The sequence below is a fragment of the Balaenoptera physalus genome, assembly GCF_965194825.1.
Source record: "Balaenoptera physalus genome assembly, chromosome: 14".
Classification (NCBI taxonomy): domain Eukaryota; kingdom Metazoa; phylum Chordata; class Mammalia; order Artiodactyla; family Balaenopteridae; genus Balaenoptera; species Balaenoptera physalus.
The window spans coordinates 86,025,646-86,043,078 of NC_138893.1; positions in this window are offsets into that span (position 1 = coordinate 86,025,646).

Consider the following 17,433-nt stretch of genomic DNA (forward strand, 5'->3'; position numbering starts at 1 on the left):
GCCCCTTATTTGCACAAATGGTGACTTCTTGATTCTCCTCTTTGTTTACCTGGGCCCTGTGTGCACCCTCCTCTCTGAACACTAGCTTGAGGTCTGACTGTCATTGGTTTATATTCTTCCTGTTTCCCTCTTCAGCTGCCTGGGACAGAGGGGTTGGAGAAAACTGGGTCCTGGGAAGCCAGCAAACCAACTGCGTCTCTGTTCTCTTCATCTGTAACTTTTAAAAAATAAACTTTTAACTTTAAAACTGTGTTAGGTTTACAGAAAAATTGTGAAAAAAGGGAGTATCTATATAGCCTATATCCCGTTTCTCCCACTCTTTTTTTTTTTTAATGTAACAGCTTCACTGAGATCTAATTCACACACTGTGAAGTCCACCTATTTCAAGTGTACAATTCAATAGTGTTTAGTATTCACAGAGTTGTGCAACACAATCAATTCCAGAACATTTTCGTTACTCCAAAAAGAAACTCCAGTACACACTGGCAGTCACTCTATTTCCCTCAAAGCTCCCCCTTCCCTATGCAGCCACTAAACTATTTTCTCTCTCCATGGATTTGCCTATTCTGGCCTTTTCGTATAAATGGAATCATTTAATACGTGATTTTGTGACTGGCTTCTTTCACTTAGCATAACATTTTCAAAGATCATCCATGTTGTAGCATGCGTCAGTACTTCATTCCTTTATGGCTGAATAATATTCCATTGTATGGATATACCACATTTTGTTTATCCATTCATCAGCTGATGGACATTTGGGTTGTTTCTATCTTTTGGCAATTGTGAATAGCACTGCTATGAACATTCATGGACAAGCTTTTTGTGTACATATGTTTTCAATTATTTGGGGTCTCTACCTAGGAGTAGAATTGCCGGGTCCTATGATAACTCTGTGTTAAACTTTTTGAGGAATGGCCAGGCTGTTTTCCAAAGCAACTGCAACATTTTACATTCCTACCAGCAGTGTATAAGGATTTGAATTTCTCCACATCCTGTCAATACTTGTTATTGTCTTTTTGATCGCCATCCTAGTGGGTGTGAAGTGGTATCTCATTGTGCTTTTCATCTGCATTTCCCTGATGGTTCGTGAAGTTGAGCATCTTTTCATGTGCTCATTGGCTATTTGTGTATCTGCTTTGAAGAAATGTCTATTCAGATGTAATTTTGTTTTTAAAAACAAAACTCCTGTTTTGTATATGAGGATTCTCCATCCTGTCTGGAACTTTCCTAGTTCTACAGGGGACGCCCTGAAAGGAAAGCCCACCAGCCACTCTGGTTTGAGGGTCTCAGTTATTTTTGCTTTTGGTATAGCCCAGCACTTTGTTAATTCCCTTCTGCTAAGCCTTTGTTTGCCATCAGAGATTATTAACATAGGGTAATCAGCGCTTGCATACTTTCTTCCCAGCAGCTGGGAGAGGGTAAAAGTTCATGCTAGCAGTTCTGTCTCCACCTGAGATGCTCTTTATCCCTAATGGGAGACAAGTACCAGGTGTTACAGTGCCCATGTAGGAACTTCCAAATCCACAGACCCTTTCCACCAAACTGGGGGGTACCCATGACGTTTTAGATTTTTCTTTGCCCAACTTCTCTCATTGTACTACTTTTAAGGATCAAAGCCTGTGTCCATTCCTGGAGCCTTCATTCAGTCTGGCCTAAACTGTTGCCTCCTTAACGTGAATCTTCATGAAGCATGTGGTTTTGGTTGAGACCCTTCCCAAGTTTCTATGTGAGTAACCCATTCCTTGCAATTTTTATTTCCTTTGGGCCATTTCAGTATGCAAAAGGAAATAAAAATAGCAACAGAGATGCCATAATAGCCAATCAATTTGTGTTTCAATTTTTGCTGACTTGGCTGTGAAGGAATAAAAACCTGGACAAGATTAAAGGCGTGAGGATCAACTCGGACTGAAAAAACCAAAAGCAGCCCTGCCGTCATCAGGCAGGGACAGACACAGACAAAGCCAGATGCAAAGTTAACAGAAAATGCAGCTTTTCCCTAGGTCATGCCGCAGCTGTAAAATGCCATAATCACCCCCACTCTGCGTGACTGTTGCTTTCTTGCCAATGAGACCCCCAGAGCTCTGATGCTATTTTCCTTTATTCCTGGGAATACCCAATTGCTAAGCTGCCCTTGCCCCGTGACAGAACCCAGCCCCTGGTTAATCGCCACTTCTCCTCATCCTGCCTCAGAAACAGTCACCAATCCAGGACTGACCCCTGCTTCCCTGGGACTCTTCCAGAACCCTTCAGGGGGAACCCAACCCTTAGAAAAGACACTCCCTGCTGGCTCTCTTTAGTCCAGAGGCATTCCACGCTCCCTCACTGACCCAGGTCAATAAGTTTGATTTTGTCCGACCACAGGCTTGTCCTCTGGGTCTGTGGCTGCTTGGAGTGTAAGAGTGGGTATCAGATTAGTGTCGCCCCGCTGTTTTTCCCATTCAGCTCAGCTTTTGTTTGCCGCCAGCGATAATTAACCCAGCGTAGTGACTGATTAGGTTCCTTCTTCCTGCCAGCGGGAAAGGAGAAAAATAGTACCTATTAGTGGCTCTCCCAGATCTGTTCACCACTTCTAGGATAGGGGTGGGTTCCAAACCTGGCTGCCCACACAGGAAGGTGCACAATCGTCCAGCCCCAACCAGGGACAGCATTTGGGTGAAGGGCCCACGATCAGTGTGCACATGCCAGAGCCTCTCCCATGGAGCCAGGGAGCAAACTTGGTGGCACTTGATCCTGCCCTCAACGAGCCGTCTGTCCCCACACAGTCCCTCCTCTCTTCAGGCCTCCGTTCACCCCTCAGCTCACTAAGGTCCCTTCTTCCTACTTGGACAGTCTATGATCTAAGTTCAAATGATAGAAATAAGTGGGGATCCCAGCAATAAAAATCACTATCACTCCCCTCAGTCACGCCCCAAACCAGGTCCCCTGGCTCCTAGGCCTCTCTTTCTAGAGCAGCTAGCCGTGTCCCCTCCAGACCTGTCTAGCCTAGGCAAAGTGAGGGCCCTCCGCCCTGTAAGGTCACTGGACCTGGAGCTGCTCACCCTGGACTAGGAGAGCGAGGCAGATGGGGAGGAGAGGAAGGCTCCAAGACAAGATGCTCCTGCGGGAGGGTCCAGCCCAGCCCACCTCTGCCCAGCTCAGCAGACCAGATTTAAAACTCAGGATCTAGGGTTCCTCCTGAAACACCAGAAGCTGTGGAAATCCAGGGTCCTTGATCCACTGGCATGAGCTCTCATTCACCATAGTCCACACCCTCATTTACAAGACTTGCCTCGTGTCTGAGAGCCCTACCCTGGACACACACACTGTCCCTTTGCGGCTACTCTAGCTTGCTCAGGTCCGCCCCTCAGCTCTCTAGCTCCCCATCCCCTTACTCGCTGCATCCACGTAACAGTGGCCTCAAGGCCCTGAGACAATGGGACAAGCTCTTGGCTGCAACAATTGCCCAAGGAGCATTTCATTAAATCACTGAGCCCTAGAGAGGGGAAGGTTTTTTCTTTTTTTTTATTTATTTACTTGTTTATTTTTGGCTGCGTTGGGTCTTCGTTGCTGTGCGGGCTTTCTCTAGTTGTGGCAAGCGGGGGCTACTCTTCGTTGCGGTCAGCGGGCTTCTCATTGCGGTGGCTTCTCTTGTTGCGGAGCACAGGCTCTAGGCGCGCAGGCTTCAGTAGTTGTGGCACGTGGGCTCAGTAGTTGTGGCTCACAGGCTCTAGAGCGCAGGCTCATTAGTTGTGGCTCACGGGCCTAGTTGCTCCGTGGCATGTGGGATCTTCCCGGACCACAGCTCGAACCCGTGTCCCCTGCGTTAGCAGGCAGATTCTTAACCACTGCACCACCAGGGAAGTCCCAGGGAAGGTCTTGTCCATAGTCACGGATCAGGGAAAGTTCTGAGTGAAGTGTATTCTACTGCATTCTAAATTACAGAAAATTCTCAGAGGGACTCCAATTCCATTCACTGCAATAGGTGTTGACTGACCCCCTATTGTGTCCTGACCACATTCCAGCTCTGCAGTTACTCACTGAGTGGAAGGATAGGCTTGGTGGCTTTAGAGCCAGCTCAGCTGCTCATTGTGTGACCTTCTGCAATTAGCTCGCGACTCTGAGTCTTGGCTTCTGATTCATATGAGAACTGTTCCCAGCTAGAGCATTAGATTAATCAGTAAGTGGATTTCAATACTAAGAGCCCCAGCCCTTTTCTTTTTGCAAAACTGTCACTTACTGGATAACTGAGGCTGCCCTGCATACAGAATTACAGGTGTGTGTTTTGTCAATTGCACAATCTCCCCTCAGCTGCCTATATAGAGATTGTCTGTACCCTTTGCTAGCTGTGTGACTTTAGGCAAGTGACTCAACCTCTATGAGTCTCAGTTTCTTCATCTGTGAAATGGGAATGATAATAGCATCAACTTCATAGGGTTGCTGTAAAGATTTAGTGAGATATTAGGTGGCATGTCACAGTGCCTGGTATATAGTATGTGTTCAATAAATGTTAGCAATGTATTTCCCTACACTCAAGCACTCATTTCCAGAAATTAATCTAGAATGAAAGCCACATTATTAATACACCTACTTTCTTGATAACTCTTTATACAAGGGACAGGCTAACACAAAGGGATCTCATGGCCACTGTCCCAGTCTTCATAACTGCCCCACGGAAGGCTCAGTCCAGAGATGGCTTTTCCTGTCTTCTACGTGATGGGTAAAGTGAGGCACTAATGGTCAGACACGAAGACGGCTGAACTAGAATCTGGGTCTCCTACCCCCCAGACCAGTATTCTGCCTCCTACATCTTGCTGACCACTTGGCAAGAGGATCAGCTGAGATGGTGATTCTTTTTAAGAAGTATTTTATTATTATTATTATTATTATTTTTGGCTGTGTTGTCTTTGTTGCTGTGCGCAGGCTTCCTCTAGTTGCGGCGAACATGGGCTACTCTTTGTTGCAGTGCGCGGGCTTCTCACTGCAGTGGCTTCTCTTGTTGAGGAGCACAGGCTCTGGGTGCACGGGCTTCAGTAGTTGTGGCACGCGGGCTCAGTAGTTGTGGCGCACGGGCTTAGTTGCTCTGCAGCATGTGGGATCTTCCCAGACCAGGGATCAAACCCGTGTCCCCTGAATTGGCAGGTGGATTCTTAACCACTGTGCCACCAGGGAAGTCCCTGAGACAGTGATTTAGAAGGCTCTTCGAATGTCCTACACTCTTGGGGACAACATTATGAATGTCAATTCTCACCATGCAGACAGCAAATTCAAAAAGTTCTGATAATATCATGTTTGGATGCCCAAGACTTCTTCTGTAAGTTTTTTGAGAGAAGATGATGAAAACCAAAAATTTTAATATTTGGGCTATGGTGCTTTTACACCACTGGAGAGACTAAAATGTAAACAACCTTTCTGGAAGGCATTGGGAAATATATATCAAGTGCCTTCAAGATGTGGTTTTGGTACACTTTTCACTCCAGTTAACTTCTGGAAATGTCTTCTGAGAAAAATGAGGTAAACATGAAAAGATCAACCTTGTATCACTGTTTACAATAACAAAATTTAGAAACAACCTAAATTTATGGTACTAGGGGATTTGGTTAAATAAATGATCATTTGCCATACAATGGGGTACTATGTGTCATTAAAAGTAGAGATGTAGCTTGACATATTTCAGGATGGAAAGATGTCATTCTTGTTGCAGGGGCAGTAGGGAGGGGAGAAGTTACTGATGGCACACATAGTAACATCCTGTGTGTGTGTGTGTGGGTACAAACACCTTCCCTTACACATGCACTTCATGAATGCACATATCTGAATATGTCTGCTAAGTAGAAACACGAATTTTTTTTTTTCTCAGCAGGTTTATAGATTTTTTTCAATAATGAGCCTATATGCCTTGTACAATTTTTTCAAGGAGAAAAAGATCTGGGGTGCAGGCCTTGGGGATTTCTCCTCAGTGGAAGCTGGGTTCCTCCCCAGCAGTGATCCCACCCCCTAAACCTCCACCTCCACCCACACTTCCCCCTTCCCCCAAGTCCTCAGGCACCTGAAGTGATGCAGGGAGCAGGTGTTCCTCGGAGTTCCAGGTCAAGAGGCTCTGTGTCTTCCCCTCTTCCTCTGCCTGCTTGGTCATCTCAGGTGGACGGCCTGGAGGTCCACCAGGAGGTGGTTTCCAGCAAGAAAGGGACCAGAGGCCAGGCTGCCCCACGGAGGCTGGCTGTTTCCGGGAATATGACAAGGCTCTGGCTGCTCCCCTAGTAGATTGGGAAGCTGAGTTTCCTGCCCTCCTTGAGATCTAGCCTTCTCCCTCTCCCTCTCCCTCCCCTCCCCTCTCCCTCCTCCACTCCCTCCCCTCCCTTCTCCCTCCCCCTCTCCCTCCCATCTCCCTCCCGCTCTCTGCAAGAGCCCCAGGGCCAACAGCTGAGTCCCAACTGAAGTCACAGGCTGGAGGCCCAAGGAGGCCATCTGGGCACAGAGGACAGTCATAGTGAGGACCTCCCAGGCCACGTGGGCAAGAGAGTGAGGGTAATCTATGCAGATGATGGAGTTTAAGAAACGCTGTCCCCAAATATGGCACCTTGGCATATTGAATAGTTTAATCTGAAGGAGTCTGAGGAAACAACAGAAGCAGGAAGGTTACTCTGCCCTTCCCCCGTCCTTCTCCTCTAAAGCAGGTCATAAACCCTCAAGGGAGAGGTGCCCTTATACGCAGAGGAAAGGAGCCTCCATCTCTGAAGACAAAGGGTCAGCGAGAAGAATCCTAACAGGCCTTACTACGCGTCCCCAGTTTCCTACACTCACCTCACAGTCCTGAACCCGCCACCCTCGCACGACTACCCACCCATCATCACCCCCGGCAGAGAAACACTAAGGCCTGTTTCTTCAGGTCTTCAGATTCCTATGAAGGCTCCCATGACACATAAAACTTCTATCAAACAAATCTGCGTGCTTTTCTCCTATAAATCTGTCTTTATCGGTTTAATTTTCAGACCCAGACAAGGACCCTAAGAGTGCTGAGGAAAACGCTTCCCGCCCCAACACAGACCTGTCCCTACTGCGCCGAGGGCAAGGAGACTCGGAGCCCCAGGAGGCCTCCTAAGGTGACAGCTGTGGTGGTCCCTTGCAGGAAGGTGGCCATGGCCAGAGAAAGCTTGGCACACCACGACAAGGGCTCTGAGAGCGAGTGGGGGCTGACAGACTCTGAGCATCTGGTCACCCCATCAGGGTTCTGCCAAGCGTGGGGCGGGCGTGGACACAGCCGTGGAGTTGCACGGGCCCTGAGAACCGCCTCCAGGATAGAGACAGGCGGCCTGACACCCGGACCCTGCTCTCCATCATTCCTGTGCAACCTTTCCAAGCTAGAAGAAGTGAGGGATGTTTCCACCATTGCAATGGAAAGAGGCCTGGCCCTCGGTGCTAGTCCTAAGGCCGCTTGCTGTTGTTACTAATATTCACGATAATGACGACGAAGCTAGCACTCAGCAAGCACTTGCTGTGTATCAGGCTTCGGGCAGGATCTCACTTAGTCCTCACAGACCTGTGATACGGGTACAGGTATCGTCTCTGGGAGGTTCGTCACCTAGCCACGTGGTGCTTAAGTGGCACAGCCAAGACTCAGGTCCCAGGTCTGTCCTACTCCAGGTTCTTAATCACTAAGACCATCACAAACACTCATTCATTCATTCACTCAAACCACAGTGTTTTAGTTTCTCCCCTATACCAGGCATTTCCTGTGACCTTCTGTTCTCAAGGGCTTCTCTGGCCCCTCCCCCTGGCCAGGGGGACACACTGTATGGAGACAAGGCTGGAGGCCCCCAGACCTTGGATCTGGCCCGTCTCCCTCGGTGCAGCTCCAGTCTGAGACAGCACTGGGGCAAGGGTCAGGAGTGGCCGGCAACATCACGCGGCCCCCTGCCTGCCTGCTAGCCAGGAGATGCACTGCCACCCTTGGAAGAGATGGGAGCCACAGAAGAAGGTGACCTCACACAAGTCCCTGCCCTCTCGCTAGAGTCTCCAGATATAAACGGAGGGGCTGGACCAGGTGATTTTGAAGTCCTCTGAGAGCCCCTGGCCAAAAGTTCTAAGCTGCTTCACCTCTCTGGGCAGGTTGGTGTCTTTTTTCCTAAGATTCTGCAAGTGCAAGATTTTTATATTTTAGCAACTGAATTTAAAATCTTGTGTTTTAACACAACATTGTAAAACAACCATACTCCAATTTAAAAAGAAAGACACACACAAAAATCTTATTTTTCAATATTTTTGCATGTGAGGAAAAAAAAAAAGGACTGACCCAGCCAACAGGACATTATTAGCCTCCACTCAGTTTTAAGAGCCTACCACCTCTGGTAATGAGAGGCACCGTGCTATCTTTAAATGTTGTTATTTTTCATTATAAAAAAAAAAAATCCATGCTCATTGCAAATGTTTGGAGAATAGAGAAAATTGGGAAAAGTAAAATATAGAGTCAAGACCCCAAAGAAAACTACTAGTATTTTTTTAACATATTTTCTCATTCTCCAAGATACGATGGTAAATAAAAGAGCAAGGTGCATTAAAATGTGTTTTAAAATCTTATGCTTCAGTTATTTCTAGAATCCCAATATCACGTATTTCTAGGATTCTATGATTCAAAAATTCTAAGATTTCCTTATTCTAAGATTCTCTGGCTGCAGGAAGGGAGACCACAGTCCTCTTTTCGTGCCCTTGTGAGCTACCATTTGGGTAGAAGGGAGAGAGAATGGGTCACTCCATCCTCACAGCTCCCTAGGACATGGACAGGCTCTGTAAGTGTCTCATCCATGCCCATGCCAACCCTCCAAGGACGCCCCTGCCCACCCTCTGCACCCTTCCCCACGACTCACTGAGGCTGGGCTCTGGCGTTTGCCTCTCAGAAGGTGTTCGGTGGGTGCTGGCAGCCCTGGAGCCTCAGCCGCCGTGGCCTTGGTGGGGCCTGACCCATGAGGTGCTGGCCCAGGAGGACCACACTCTTTCCCTCTCCCTTTACTCTCCCTTTACTGTGGGGACCAGAGACACCTCCAGGTGGGTGCTGCCCCACCAGAACCAAAGGTTCCAGGCCTAGAATAGGCTGGTGGGCAGGGGCTCTGAGCAGACGGTGAGGACTTACCCAGGAGCTCGGCATTTGGGCTTCCCCGACGTGGGGTCCGAGTGGTGGTGGTGGAGGGGACGCTGCCGGCTGCGACCCACCTCCCCACGGAAGAACATCATCCTCTGCTGACGCGTGGGGCGGTAGAGCCGGGGCTAGGGACTGTGGGTGTGCGATGGTGCCTTCTCTCTGCCCTTCTCCCTCCAGGCAACGTCCAGAGCTGGTCTCTTCACTCCTGCCCAGCTCCCCCAGGCACCTCCAGGCAGAGTCTGCGGGAAACCTTGGCAGTGGCTGGCCAGTTCCCCCACCCCCATCACCAGCCAGGCCCTGTCGCCTCCCTGCCCCCAGTGTGTCTCTCCTGCCCCTGCCACTCCAGCCTCTTCCTCACTCTGGGTTTGAGACCCACTTGACAAAAGGAGCCACCTAGCTCTGCCATAGCCCACTGTGTGACCCCGAGAATGTACGTACTTCCTCCCTGGGCCTATCTCCCCATTCTGTAAAGTTGAGGGTCCATAAATTTTTCAGGCTCCTTCCAAGTCCAGACAGGCTCTGACTCCATGGGAGAGAAGTGGGGTACGCTTGCAGACGGGCAGTACCCCAACTATCCCAACACAAATACGTGCCATGTCAACAAAGTCGCTAAAGCAGAGGCGATTTCTCTACTGAAACCCAGCCGTCAGCGCGGGGTTCCTGCTCCTTGAGGTCCTCAACTGGCCAGACTCTCTGCGCAGAGCTTGGCGCCCTCCTCAGTACTTCTGTGACTTCCTGGAGTGTGTGTGTGCGTGGGGGGGGCACTGCCTGCTCAGCTCCTCATTCCTGCCCTCCCATTTCCAGGGCTGTGCTCACTCCTTTATCCTCACGCATGCATCAGTTCGTTTCTCTCAATTTCCGCCGAAATAAACAAAAATCCTGACTCACGCAAAGCCCTTAATTTGGACATTCCCAAAGGACTGAGGGGACAGCCACGCCAGAACAATTAAGTATTAGACGTATTAGGCAAATTGCATCCTAAAAAGCCCCCAGCCGCTCCCACCTGCCCCCGCTGCCATCTCTGTCTTTGTGGCCCCCCCACCCCGTCGCCACAGCCATTTTCTCTCTGCATTAAGGGTGCGCTCCGTGGTTACAAGGGGCCCCTTATGCAGCCTCACTTTTCTCAGCGCCCCCAGCAGCGCAGACCCACTTATCGGTGATACAAATTCTGCCGCTCACTCAGAAGGCAAGAGTGGCTCCAGTCATTTGCTTTCAGTGACATTTCTTTCGTCAGTGGTGATTGCTCTATCAGAGCCTCCTGAGATTTCTTTAGTGAGCTCCCCTAGTTACGTTTAGAACAGGATGAGATTTTCACACATTTGAATCCCAAAGATTTTTTTTGTCTTTCCCACAGCACAACGCTGAGATAAAGTGCAGTAATGCAATTCGGGCCTCAGGGAAGCGTGAGATTTATTACCCCGCAACCTGGTGGAAGCCTCGTGCCAGTCTGGCAGTGCCCGGTGTGGGTGGGAAGGTCAAGGGGCCACAGGAGGAACACCCTTCCCCAGGACAGCGAGGTGGGTCCCGCGCACCCTGGAGCCCCAGCCCTCCCGAACCGGGCTGCAAGGCTGCCCCCAACATCCCTCTTCTCCCCCACCCAGCTCTGCCCGCCCCCCCCAGCAGAGGGTGCCCCGGGAACCTGGGGAGCTAGCTGGAGGGGCTGCAGGCGGGAGGCACCCCCTCTCCTCACCACTTACCCAGCAAATGCCCCTTGCCTGTCTCGGCCTGGCCCGGGGACTTAGGGCTAAGTCCCTTCACTCACCGGCCTCCTAGGGGCAGGGCCCAGACTGGGGCTCACCTTCCAGCTCTGGATGCCTCCCTTGGACAGGTCCCTTTATTCTCAGTGCCTCAGTGGCCACATCTGTAAGGTGGAATAATGAAACACAGAATGAGATTATTTAGTGAAAGCACCTTGCAAACTGGCCCAATGCCAGTGTCAGACCCAAGTACAGTATATATTAGCAAAAAAAATCATCCCAGGCTCCTGGTTCAGGGCTCCTGCCCAGTATTTAGTCCCCTGTGGCTCTGTGACCCTCCGTCCCCCTGCCCATGGCATTCCAGGTGAGAAATCCTTGAACCCTCCCAGTTCCCATAGTTTGAAGATTTCTGGGGCTCCTGCAAACATAGAGACTTGGGGGCCCATTGCCTGTGGCCCCAGCTCTGCCCCTCATATCAACCCAGATGCAGAATTTGGCTCCTGCACAAACTGTCAGGAGGAATCCAGTCATCATGAGCATTTGGGATTTCTGGAGATTTTGCAGGAGTTGTGTGGGTGGGTCCCAGGGAAGAGCTCTGCTGTTAGCCGCTGGCATTCAACCACCACTCCCCCTTTCCCCATCTCTCTCCGCCCACTGCCACCTCCCACTCAGCTCTCACGGAAGCCCCCAGATAATACCCTTGCTCACAAACCGTCGCCCCCAGCCTTCGGCAGTCTTTGTACTAGGGGACCCTTGCCTTGAATCAGCATCCCCCCAAGGGGCGTCACCAAGGGCTCACCCAACTGCCCAGAGATGGATGAACAACTCCTCCAGCTCCCTTTGCCCGGGATGGGTGCCCACCCAGCATCCCTGCGTGGCTGAAACCCTCTCTCAGCTGCGCCGTCCTTCTACCCTCTCAGCCTCCACAGTGTGACCTGGCCTGTGCCCACCCCCAGCCCTCCCTGGGGGACGCGGCCACCTCCGCTCAGAGTCTCCCTGGCCGCACACGGACTTCCTGAACTTCAGTAGCCTAGAGCAGGACAGAATGCTGGAGACGTTCCTGTCCCCTCAGCCATCCCCAGACCCCCTGCATCTGCTGTATGTGACCCTCACCACCACTCTCCCCTTGAGAGGCTGTAGGAATAGCTGGGGGAGGTAGGAATAGAATGGAAATGGCAGCTAACACTTACGTAGCACTTAGCATGTGCACACACTCTCCTAAGGGCTTTTCACGTACCACAGATACGTATGCAACGCATGCAAAAATAAACCACTTAATCCTCACACTAATCCTGTGAAATATGTATTATTTCCATTTTATAGATGAAGAAACTGAGGCTCAGAGAGGTTAAGTAACTCGCCAAAGATCACACAGTGAGTGATGGAGTCAGAACTGGAAGCCAGGCAATCTGGTCTCTGCTCTTTTCCACAGGATGCTTCTGAGCCCATACCCGCATCGTCTCCCTCACCAGGGCCTATACTCCTCCCAACCCACATGGTAACACCTGGAGCTTAGATGGAACAGAGGGTGGGAAACCACTGGCCTAAGAGGAGATGTGAGATCTGTCAGGAACATATTGCATGAGCATAGGCAAATCTTAACTCCTGGCCTGGACGCTGCCACCACTGGTTTGGTTTGGGCATAGTCATTCGGTCTCTCTGGGCCTCAGTTTCCCCCTTTGCACAAGGGGGTCAGACATTTCTACACATTCTCCTGCTGCTAATCTTGTATGAACTGAAGGCCTAAGTTGTCCTCTTACCGATCCAGCCAGTGATAGGCTCCTCCTAGGAGACTCGACCTCCAGCTGCAAGGCCCAGTGGGCTCTTCACCCCCTCTCCTGGCTTCCAGCTGCCTCTTGGTTTCCAGGGCCTGGTCCCCAGGAAGAATCTAGGGAGCCCTGTGGGACTTTGAAGGGAGGCAGGGAACCCACCACCTCTGTGCATTCCTGTTTATCCTGCAAATGCTGCATTTATTAAGGGCAAGTCCCACCGTCATGGGTTCACGGTCTAGGGGGCAGACAGGCCTTATTCAGTCACCACGGAGATCAACTCACAAGTGCACCAAGTTCTCTGAAGCAGAGGTTGGAGAAACATCCTCTGAGGAAGACCAGCAGGGCCTCGGCCGCTGTGGGAAGGATTTTGGCCTTCTCCCTAAGGGCAATGGAAGCCACTGGATGGCTTTTGGCAGGGCCCCTGTGAGGCAGAACTGAAACCTGCACCCCCAGATCTCTTTAATGTTATTATTCATCATCAGATTTTTAGGAACAATAGTAATTCCTCACTTGCTAAGCACTTTCATAAACACTTTCTCCTTTGCTCTAAACCAACCTTGTGAGTCGTTCCGTATTCCCATTTTGCAAATAAGGGAGCTGAGGCTGGAAGGGAGGCGGTGGCAGGGCAGGCTGCACGTGGGGCCGAGAGCTGGTGTGGAGCCAGGCCCCCTGCCTCCCTGAGCCTGTCCCAGGGGGACTCTGAGCTTGGCGGGCGCCCTGCTGCCTCCACCTCTCCAGGAGCGATGAGGCACCGCCACCCTGGTGGTCACCCCCTCCCAGGGAGTCCCGGCAGCAGGAACAGGGCCTTCACCCAGCAGCGGAGGGTTTGCCGGGGCGCCTCTGGCTGTCCGTGCACATTTCTTCCAGCAGCGCGCAGCCAGGAGTCCCGGGGGCCTCTGCTGAGGCCTTTTGGGAGGCAGGGGGTGGAGAGAGAAAGATACAAATAAGAAAAGAATCATGCCTCTCCTCCAGCAGCCTGCAGCCTAGGGAGGCAGAGACACTGCACTCAGCAGCTCAAGGAGTGATCAGCAATTCTGATAGGGAAAAAGTATGCCCATTTTACAGATGAGAGTCTAAGGATCAGAGAGGGAAGATAACTTTTCCAATTCCACCCAGCTGGTAAATGGTGATGCTGGGAGTCAAAAGAATCCCTGTCCAATTGGGGGAGGGGAGTTTTCCCCAGGAAAACAGTGCAGCGTTTTCACAGAGATCTTGGGTGACAGAAGTCTCCCATTACCCTGGTTATGTGATTAAAAATTATTATTTTTTTTACTGAGATATAACTTGCACACAGGAAAATGTGTGTGACAAATGTGTGTAACCACCACCAGAATCAAGATACAGAGCATCTCCAGCTCTCCACAAAGTTCCCTCATGCTCACTCCCAGTCTCCTTCCCACCCCCAGCTCTGGCAGCTAGTTACCTGTTTTCTGTCCTCAGGGTTTTATCTTTTTCAAAATCTCCTGTGAAGGGACTCACCTGTTGTGTAGTCTTTTGGGGCCTGGCTCTTTCACTTCGCAGAACGCTGTGAATATCTGTGTGTGTTGATGAGTGCACGTACGTGTGAGTGGCTCACGCCTTTTTATTGTTGAGTAGTGTTCCGTTGTATGGATATGCCACAGTTTATTTATCCATTCACTATTTGGTATACATTTGGGTTGTTTCCAGTTGAAGGCTATTTTGAATAAAGTTGTTAATGGACATTTGCATACAGGTTGCTTTGTGGACAAAAGTTTTCATTTCCCTTGTGTGAGTACATAGGGCAGTCGTTGCTGAGTTGTAGGTAAGTGTATCGTTCAACTTTATAAGAAGCAGTCCAGATGTTTTCCTAAGCGGCTCTACCACTTTGCACTCCCACCCAAATGTATGAGAGTTCCAGTTGCCCAGCATCCTCCCAATACTTGATGTGGTCAATCTTGTTACTTTTAGCTGTTCTAATGGGTAGGAAGTAGGATCTCTTTGTGGTTTTAATTGGCCTTTCCCTAATAACCAATGATGTTGAGCATCTTTTCCCGTATCTATTTGTCATTGTATATCTTTAGTAAAGTGTCCATATCTTTTGTCCATTCTTTGGGGGGTTAAGAACTCTTTATATATTCTGGATACAAGTTCAATATCAGGTATATGATGTGAAAATATCTTCTCCCAGCTTGTGGGGTTTCGTTCTTTTCTGTTTTTTGCCTTCTCATTTTTTTCACCACTGTCTTTTGAAGAGTAGAAGTTTTTAGTCTTGACCAAGTCCAATTTGTCAAGCTTTCCTTTTATGGCTTATACTTTTCGTGCCATCTTTGCCTAACCCAAGGTCACAAAGATTTTTAAAAATGTTTTTCCTCGGTAAGTTTTATGGTTTTAGTTCTTACCTTTAAGTTGATTATCCATTTTGACTGAGTCAATTTTCGCACATGATACGAGGTGAAAGTTGAGATTTATTTTTTTCCATGCAGATCTTCCATTTTTCCAGCATCATTTATTGAGAAGACTATCCTGTCCTGATTGAACTACCTTGGCACTTTGTTGAGAACTAACCATGGCTGTGTGAGTCTATTTCTGGATTTTCTATTCTGTTCCATTGTTCTATGCATCTATTCTTACACCAAAGCCTTACTGTCTTGGTTACTATAGCTTCACAGTAAGCCTAGAAATCAGGTAGTGTAAATCCTCCCACTTTGGTCTTTTTCAGAATTGTTTTGGATATTCTAGATCTTTATTGCCATAAAAATTTTATAATCAGTTTGCCAATTTCTAAAAAACACCCAGTCTGCTGGAATTTTGAGTGGAATAACATTAAATTTATAGATCATTTTGGGGAGAATTTGACATCTTAACAATATTGAGGCTTCTTTTAGATATTCGTATGTTTCTCTCAGCAAGGCGTTATAGTTTTTCATGTACAGGTATTTAATGTCCTGATGCACTGTGAACAGGTATTGTTTTCTTAATTTGCACTCTCAAACTTGGGGTTGGAGCCCCAGGGGATGCTCTCCAGGCCCTCCTGTCCTGCCCCAAATCTTCCTCGTGTGCATCCAAAGGAGGCCTGCGGAGAAGAGGGGATGAGTAGGTGTAGACTCCCCTGCGCACGGGGCTCCCTATGATTCCCGATTGTCACCCTAACCTTTAAAAATCTGTTAAAATTTCAGTTGCATTTTCTGCTTCTTTGTTGACCACTTTCTTCCATGCTCTTCCATGTTCTGCCAGAGGTGGAAGGGCACACGGGCCCTCTGTCTTCTAGGGACTTGTCACCCTCTGAAATTTAATCCACCTGGGGCTAAGAGGTATGACTTTGTAGATTATTAGCTTCTTCTTATTGTTAGGGTAGGCCTGATATCTTCTTGTAGCTCTCTGCACCCTAAGCAGGGTGTAGGTAACTCTTGGTCAGGGCCGTGGCCTGGGCTTCCAAGGCCACAGTCCCCTCAGGGATGGGAGGGCCACCAGAAGACTGGAAAAGGGGCAGGATTCCACAGGTGGAGGCCTGGGGGCTTAGAGGAACCCAAACCCTGACTCTGGCCCACTCCTGTGGCACGGCCAGATGAGCTGTCCTTTTTTTTTTTTTTTTAACCTATGATCTTGTTGTTTGCAATACTCTAGAATTGACACAGCAGATAAACCTGGTTTTCTCATACAAAAAAAAATTGTGTAGCTTTGTTAGTTATAATACTTTACATTGTAGAAAAGAAGATAAAAACCCTCTTACTTAGCTGCTTCCCAATCCTCTGCACTTCATCAGGGCCACCCCCCAGCTGAGGTTTCCTTGAGTCACAGCTCATTACCCACTATGACAATTCACGCAGCAAATGGCAGAACTACCAAAAGAAATGCTGTAAGTGTCTGTGGTGGTGCTTGCTGTTTGTATGTCTGGTTTTGTGCCCCCAAGAATGTTATTTCCCTGTTGCTGGAAGCCTCATCAAGACCAAAGATGTTTCCATTTACGATCACCCTGCCATCTTCATGAGTGGCACAGACAGCCAAGTATTATCCTATTTGTTAGGATTCCTTGTCCTGGCGATGGCAGCTGATCAGAGGTCAGTACCTGGAGCGCTATGTGAAGGACTCTTAGGGGGAGAATGCACGGATGGGTTGGCAATGTCTGCCATGGGCAAGAGACGGGGAAGCATCGGCATGTGTTTCCATGTGTTATCCTTGCCCCGTGAAATGTGCCAGGACTGCTGTCAGAGCTGGGGTGCTGGGGCTCTTAGAGGGCCCCACTCCACCCGTACTACCCACCATGGCAAGGACTGCACTGCACCAATGGCATGTGCCCACCCGGGGTCCACGATCTCCCTCCTTGCAGGCTACACTATGAGTACAATGGCCCACAGAATGCCCTGCCCGAACAGTCCCAAATCTAGGGCCTGTGGTAGCATCTCCCTAGGTCAGTCCCCCTAAGGTGTGACTGGGTCACCATGTAGGCACCCCTAGGCCCAAGTGGTAGCTGTTTAGAAGGGGCAGTTTCCAAGGGAAAGCTGTTTGCACAGGGATGTAAATGGAGCTTGGACTTGAGGCCTAGACACACACAGGCGTGTGAGGTCCCTGGAGGGGGGTCTCCTCTTGCCCTGGGCCCCACAAATGTCAGGGAGGGGCCTGTGATACACTCGTTGCAAGGGTGTGGTAAGGATTAATGATGTCTGTTATGGGCAAGGGGTAGTTTTAAATTATACAGCACCTTGCATGTTGGCCCTCCCTGCCCAGTAAGATGCAGCACATTCCTTCCACCTCCTGTCTGGCATCCACATCCTGCACGGACTTTTCCAGGGAAACAGCGCTCACCACCTTCCAAGGGAGACACCCCCTGTGTGTTTGAAAGTTCATTAGAACGTCCTTCCCTATGCCAACCTCCCAGGTGCTTCCACCCTTT